A 7,793-nucleotide genomic window follows, 5' to 3' on the forward strand; every position below is an offset into this window, starting at 1 on the left:
GTTAAGAGGGGGGATAACAAGAAAAATTTTCTGAGTCTTTTGTTTCTTAAAAACAATCAGCCTAAAATAACCCTCATGTTAAAGAGACACTTTTTTAATCATAAAGTTTAATTATGGTTCAGAAACAATTGTGTGAATAACTTTCTCCAAAAAAAATATATTGATTCTGTACAGACTACAGTTATTTTAGTGGGGATGGTAAGTTAAATTACACTATTTTCTTTTATGAAAATAACAAGAAGTCCCATTTCCAGTCTGATTATAGAGATGCACATGCCCAAAATTGGTGAGGATAAATGCAACAAGAAAGGCAAAGGCTGTAAAGCTAAGAGCATGCAATAGTCTATAAGAGAAAGTCTCAGAAATACCCAAAGTGGCAACAAGTAATGTTTGGTTGGCATTTGAAGTTCTTTTCAGTTTTCTTTGTCTTTTGCTCCATGGTTAAGGATGTGCGTGAACTCAGTGTAATTGAAATTTCCCTTTTTGTCGATAGGTGCTTCTCTGTACAGCTCATCCACTTCCTTGTCTGTAAATCAATCCCCCATTGTTGTCAGCAGCTCTCTCAGGTAACCTTCTTGAATGACACCAGTTGCTTCTTCATCAAAACAAGCAAAAGCATATGTGATGACATCTTCTGGATCTGTGCCATTTAACTTTTTAGCCAACATTATAAGAAACGTGGTAAAATTTATGGGACCTGGAGCCATTCATCATGGCATCTGGACACTCATCAGTTGGATTTTTTCCCAAGGAGGCAAGCATATCATGCAAATCTTCCTTGCCAATGAAGTCATCTCTGTTCTGATCAATCTTGTTGAAGGCCTCTTTGAACCCCTGGATCTGTGACTGGTGAAACATGGCAAACACGTTGGATGTTGCACACTGGGGGCTCTTCTTGGTGGAAAGAGACACGTTTTGGTCTGGCAAATTTTGTTCCCCTTCAGAATACTCTATGATGAATGATGAAATCACCTAACAACGTATTTCTCAGAATGTATCCGCGTCATTAAGCGATGCATGACTGTATAAGCCTCTAACTTAACTATTTAGCAAGCCACCTACTACTTTTGTTGGCTCCCATATACATATGTTTAACCTTTTCTCTTTTTAATGTCTGTTGTCAGCTTAATTCACAGGCTTTAGCCAGTAAACTAGGGGAGTAGAGGAAAAGAGTTTTTTTCCTCCTCTGTAATTCTAATATACAAAATTAGTAACTCGCGGCACTTAGGCTCAAAATTTAGTTATATGGTTCTAGAGTCTGCATCTTTAAATAGCCACATTCCTCTGGTTTATCGTTCATTTGTGATTACTGTTTTTGTCTTTTTAGTTTTTAAATTTTAAATTTTACTGTCCCTGTGAACAGTGTCACAGACTATCTCATTGATTAATAGAATGTTTTGAAACAAACCTGTAATTTTCTCCAATAAAATACATAGGTCAATAATGTCAATGTCAAATTCCTATAAGCATATTATATCAATAATCTCTTTCTTTATTAGCAAAACAAAATTAAAAGATACTACTTCACAGCAGCTATCTGAGATTGTTAGTTTACTGTGCCAATACAAAAGATTGCTGTTCATGGTATAAAGCCAGGGAAGTCTCAATTAGACTGAAGGTAGAATTTTATGTGATAAAATATCAGTAGTTTTGAAAGCTTCTTGTTGAAATAAATCACAATTCAAGGTTTATAGGTAAAAAGTGTCTCTATGGGAAGTTAATAAGTAAAGAAAAAGAGTGAATCTGGCCACATATATTTGCCTCTGTATATATTTTGTCAATGGTGGAGAATAGACACAACAGCATGGAGGGAAGTCCTGGGCAGATCAGTTTTACCACATATATTTCTAAACCTCAATTTGGATACTACCTTTGTTTATATTTGCTTATTTCCATTTGTAACTTTTTTTATTTCATTATGTTTTATATTTTCTTACAAGTGGCCTTAAGTATTTTCTAAAACCAGATTGAAGAGGAAAACTAATAAATTAAGCAATTACATATATGTATTTGTATTGACAGCAGAATTTGTCAACCCAAAATATGTCTCTTTGGCATAAGTATTATTTTAGACTGGTTATTTTTAAGAAAAAGCAGATGTAGGAGAAGCTGTGAAAACCAAGTAGAAGTTATTCTTTGTAAGAGACATTTACATGTAAAAAGGAAATCTCCATTTGTAAGGGTGTCTCCCTTGCTGTCCCAGGAAGAGGGGGATGACCTTATCTCTAGAAACTCTTATCAGGGCCAGCCCTGGTGGCCTATTAGTTAAGGTCAGTGTGCTCTGCTTCAGCGGACCAGGGTCGGTTCCCGGGTGTGGACCTACACCACTCTTTTGTCAGTGGCCATGCTTTGGTGGTGGCTCACATACAAAATGAAGAAGATTGGCAGCAGATGTTAGCTCAGGGTGAATCCTCTTCCGCACGAAGAAAAAAAAATGCATAAGAAACTCTTATCAATGCAGAAGGCAACTACTTACATTTGCATAACAGCCCTACTCTTGCTTATTGTGCTTTTCCTGGTAACTGCCTATAACTGATTTCCCCCACCCCCAACATCTTTTTTTGTCTTTAGCTGAATACAGTATTTAAGGTATTGGCTTCAGCCACTTGTGTGAGTTACTCAGTTTTCCTGGGTTTCTCCCATACATACTTGTTATTAAACTTTTGTTTGTTTTTCTCTTGTTAATCTGTCTCGTCAATTTAAGTCTTAGACCAGCCAGAAGAACCTAGAAGAGTAGAGAAAAATTTCTTCCTCCCCTACATTTGTGTATATCTATATTATACAGACATACACGTGTGTGTGTGTGTGTGTGTGTGTGTGTGTATATACATGTATAATATACAGATATATTTTTTTCCTCCCCTTTTCTTGCTTTTAAATAGATCATTTCTGTCATGGAAAGCCACACTACACAGGAATATATGTAGAACAGATAGGATCATATCACACTCAATTTTGTTATTATCTTACTATTTTATTAATCTCACACTTGGATGGGTATCATAATAGTTGATCAGGGACCCTTGGCTGCTAATCAGCAAGAGACAGATTAAATAATATCTAAAATACACAGGCTGATTTCTGGCTCTGCTGAGAACAATGACTGAAATTTTTTTATTTTTAAATTTCGTAGGCTACTTGCTATAATATTTCAAAGATATTTTTCATGGTTTTGAAATTAAATTATTTACAGATATGATTATACTTAAAATGATTTTTCAGCTTTTAAACCTATTCTTTAAATCGTGCAAATCCATATTATGATTAAATAAGAACATAAAAAGGTTTGAGAAGAAAACTGTTAATTGTACGTGTTATATTGGTAGTTTCTTAATTATACAACTGGTGAAGCCAGAGGAATTGTTTCATCTTTTTTTCTTTTGTAGAGAAATTTTGAGAATCGAAACCAGTCACTGTCTTTGCAAAAACAAAGAACTGATTATATGTTTAGTCAATAAATAAAGAATGGCTAGTTACATGTTATGTTATGTTCGTTTGTTTCCTCAGCTGCATTTACAAGGCTTCCTTTGAAACTGCAATAAATTGAGATGGTCTCTGGGTAGGGAATACAGAAAATAGTGTTTTCTCTTTTTCATAATGGTGCAGCGCTGCTGTGCACTATGTACAAGCAGGCTCTGAATTGTAAGGAGATGAGGGCACAAAGGAAAGTTTTCCTATAGTGGAGGCTATCATCTAGATTAAGAAGATTCTAATGTTAGAGGAACTGGCCTGTACATGTGTCCTCTGGGGCAGGCTTTGGGAGGGGTTAAGGAAGGGTTGCTAGGAAAGGTGCAAAACAGAGAAAAAGAGGAAGGACAATGACCTTCAAATCTTTTCCCTTCTCAAGGATTCTATTGTAGAAGAACAGAATTTGTCACCACAAAATATGTCTCTTTGGTGTAAGGATTATTTTAGCCTGGTTATTTATTTATTTATTTTTTTGTGTGAGGAAGATCAGCCCTGAGCTGACATCCATGCTAATCCTCCTCTTTTTGCTGAGGAAGCCCGGCTCTGAGCTAACATCTATTGCCAATCCTCCTCCTTTTTTTTCCCCAAAGCCCCAGTAGATAGTTGTATGTCATAGTTGCACATCCTGCTAGTTGCTGTATGTGGGATGCGGCCATCAGCATGGCAAGACAAGCGGTGTGTTGGTGCGCACCCGGGATCCGAACCCAGGCCGCCAGTACTGGAGCGTGCGCACTTAACCGCTAAGCCATGGGGCGGGCCCAAACCCGGTTATTTTTAAGAAAAAGCAGGCATAGGAGAGCTCTAAAAACAAGTAGAAGTTATCCTTTGTAAAAGACATTTACATTTGTAAGGGAAATCTCCATTTGTATGGGTGTCTCCCAGGAAAAGGGGGATGACCATATGTCTAGAAACTCTTATCAATGTAGAAGGCAACAATTTAAATTTGCATAACAACATTTACCCTCGTTTACTGTGCCTTTCCTAGTAACTGACCATAACTGACTCCCCCTACCCCCAATATCCTCTTTTGTCTTTAGCTGAAGATGGTATTTAAGGTGGTGGCTTTGGCCATTTTGGCTAGTTACTCAGTTTTCCTGGGTCTCTCCCATTTGTATAAGAGGTATATATGTTGTTACCAAGCAAGGACTCACCACCTGATGCACACAGAAGCCAACATCATGGCACACAGGCTTTTGAGAAACGAAAAAGCTTTATTGCGAGGTTGACTGGCAAGAAGACAGGAGGCGAAGCTCTCAAATTTGTCTCTCTGATCCAGGGTTTGGCGTAAAGTTTAAGGGATTAGGGAAGGTCTGCTGGTATGCGGAAGCGCAGGCAGGATGAGGTTCTGTGGGCAGGACAAAATTTTCACTTCTGTGCATGCTCCTGGCTGGCTCACTGCCCCTGAAAAACAGCTTTAGCATTCTGTTAAGATGGGGTCAGTATGGGAGGCTACCAGGAAAAGCATAATAAACAAGGGTAAATTTGTTATGCAGATTTAAGTCATTGCCTTCTCCACTGATCAGAGTTTCTAGAGATTTAGAGTCATCCCTTTCTTCCTGGCACAAAGAGGGAGACACCCTTACAAATGGAGATTTCCCTTACAGAGATAAATGTCTTTTACAAAGAGTAACTTCCACTAGGTTTTCAGAGCTTTTCCTGCATCTGCTGTATCTTAACAATCATTAGCTTGATAACGGCTCAAGACAAGGTTGACATGAGGGAAGCCATTGTAGAAAAGAAACCCTATTGTAACTTTGAATGACCTCTGAAAAACTAACCCAGCTGGATCTGCACCCTCCAGGAGATCTAACTGCTCTGTAGCTTTTATGATCCCTGCTTGTGCATGTACCTCCAAGCTGCCATAAGATACCTTTGTTCTTTTGAGTTCCTTAGGAATGTGATGACCCCTGAACAGAGAATCTATGCTACTAGCCATCATCAATGAAAACTGAAAGATCTGGTGTGGCTCTCCCAGTCTGTAACACCAGAGGGTCAACATTCCTAACCCCCTCTCCTATAACCCACTGGCCTATATAACTGCTGTAAGATTTTGTGCCCCTTTAAGATGGTTCTTTTGGATGTGAGTCGGCCATCTTCCCTTTTGCTAGCAAGCTGTAATAAAAAAGTCCTTTTTCTCCCACTACCTTGCCTCTTGACTATTGGCATGTCTCGCGGCAAGCAGAAGGTCCCACGTTGGGCGGTAACAAGCTCAAAATAATCCTTATGCCAAAGAAGTGTATTTTGGGGCAAATTCTGTTCCTGGTCCTGTGGTTACAACATTATTAAACTTTTGGTTTTCTCCTGTTCATCTGTCTCATGTCAATTTAATTCTTGGACCAGCCAGAACAATTTAGAAGAATGGAGAAGAAATTTTTCCTCCCTTACACTATCCATTGTTCTCTTATGTACATTTCTTCTAACTGTTTTATACAAGAAAACCAGGTATGCCAAAGCACGTGGATCTAATCAGAAAAAGTATCTAGCCTAGGACAGGATCTCACACAAGCTCCCCCAGTCATTAGGCACTAGAAGAGATCTTCAGTCTGTCACCCTTGCTTCATTTGGCCCTGGATATGAGAGTATTCCTGTTTGGGAAGAAAAGATCCAAGACTGGCTTGTTTGCAGCAAAGTGAACTGTGCCTGAATACTGTGCTAGAAAACCTATTGGTTTTCTGCTACTAGCTGAGTTAAAGTTGCCCCCTCAGCTCTCAAAAATTCTTGTCATTTGAAGGTGAACTAAGGAGAGAAAGCATCACTTTACCAAATTGAATTTAGTCCCACCACAAATCTGTAGTTTCTGAAGGAAATACTGAGGCTCAGCACTGACGTACAGTCTGCCCTGGAGAAAAGACCCAGGAAATAACCCCTCTGTGACTGCCATGAGACAGTAATGGATTCAGCTTACTTCTTTCTGGTTTGAGGGTAGGTATCAAACAAACAAAAAACAGGGCTTTCGCAGAAATAAAAAAAGATTAAAATTTTAGCAGCTTGTTTGACCAAAAAGTATGAATAAATTAAGCAGACTCCAAGCATACACACACACACACACACACACACACACACACACATTTTCCTAGTTAGAGAGATTGTAGCAGTGGTTTAATACTCATCTACCAACATATTTCCTTTTCTGTTTATCATGACTTATATTCAAGAGATATTTTTCAGGGTGACTCAAAACTAATAAAAAAAATACACACACATTCCCAAAATAATATAACATGGGCAAAGTCCTAGCTGAATATTTTCAATATTCTTATCATCAGAAAATATGAGAAAAATAACAATTATCTGAATCCTTTTCCCATTTCTTTTTTGTTTCTTTTTCTTGCTCCTCTCCCATTTGGAAAGTAGACTTGTTCTATAAAGAGAATTGTACATATTTGTTCAAGTGTAAGAAAAAAATTCTTTAGATAATATGCTATTAGATTTTTATATTTATATGCATACATATATCTATATTGAATAGACATAATAGTTAGTTTATAAAATTCAAAGGATTTGGGATTGCACCAGATTATTTTATAAAGATGGTACATTTAAAATTGATTTTTTTGGAACAAAAACTATTGTGTCATACAAGCCTGTGAAGTCGATATCTGAGATTCACATAAATGTAATTTTTTAGATTTTTGTGAGAATGAAAGACTTTCATTGTGATTCAAACAAAAATGATACAGTTGACTTAGGGTTTCATTTTTTGACTCTGTAGGAAGTGCTCTCTTTTTGTTACCACATCCTTAAAGATCTCCCTTTCTATAAATCTGACAGTAGATTATTTGCCTTAAATCTAAGCGGCCTAACCATTTGGAGTTTAAAACTCCTGCATCAGTTTGACCTGGCATCACTCTGGCATGAGTCAAAAGGTCAGGCACTATCTTATTGGGAAAGAAAAATTATCATATCTGAGTACCAGGAATAACGATTCTAAATATGGACAGGTCTAATTCATTCAACTTTTCAATAATGGCATAGTGACACATGCTGGGCGGGCTCAACCTCCACAGCAGGAACCTTAGCTCTTAAGGAAAATGTGGCAATGCAGATTTGTTGGAGATAAATGACATATGAACTAAATGACATATTACTTTTGTGGAATGAATGGGATTTCTAGCTCAGACAGGGACCTTTCAGAAATCTTAATAATTATTTCACTTTATTTTTCTTAACTGTTTAATTCTCTTCGTCCAACTTAAGCCACTGGAACACTCCCCACCCAGCATCCTCACACATATCTATTTTTGATATTAATGTTTGTACTTTTGCATATAAAAATATTACAATGTATATCCATATTTTATTTCCCTTAGGCAATTACGTTTGCC

At 37.5% G+C, this 7,793-nt stretch overlaps 1 pseudogene; it reads right to left on the minus strand.

Annotated features, from left to right (window-relative positions):
- Positions 1–413: 413 nt before the first annotated feature.
- LOC101388285 (myosin regulatory light chain 12A pseudogene) lies at positions 414–7,451 on the minus strand (annotated as a pseudogene).
- Between the last annotated feature and the right edge of the window lie 342 nt (positions 7,452–7,793).

The sequence above is a fragment of the Ceratotherium simum genome, chromosome 8, assembly GCF_057802395.1.
Source record: "Ceratotherium simum simum isolate JZ-2026a chromosome 8, ASM5780239v1, whole genome shotgun sequence".
Lineage (NCBI taxonomy): Eukaryota > Metazoa > Chordata > Mammalia > Perissodactyla > Rhinocerotidae > Ceratotherium > Ceratotherium simum.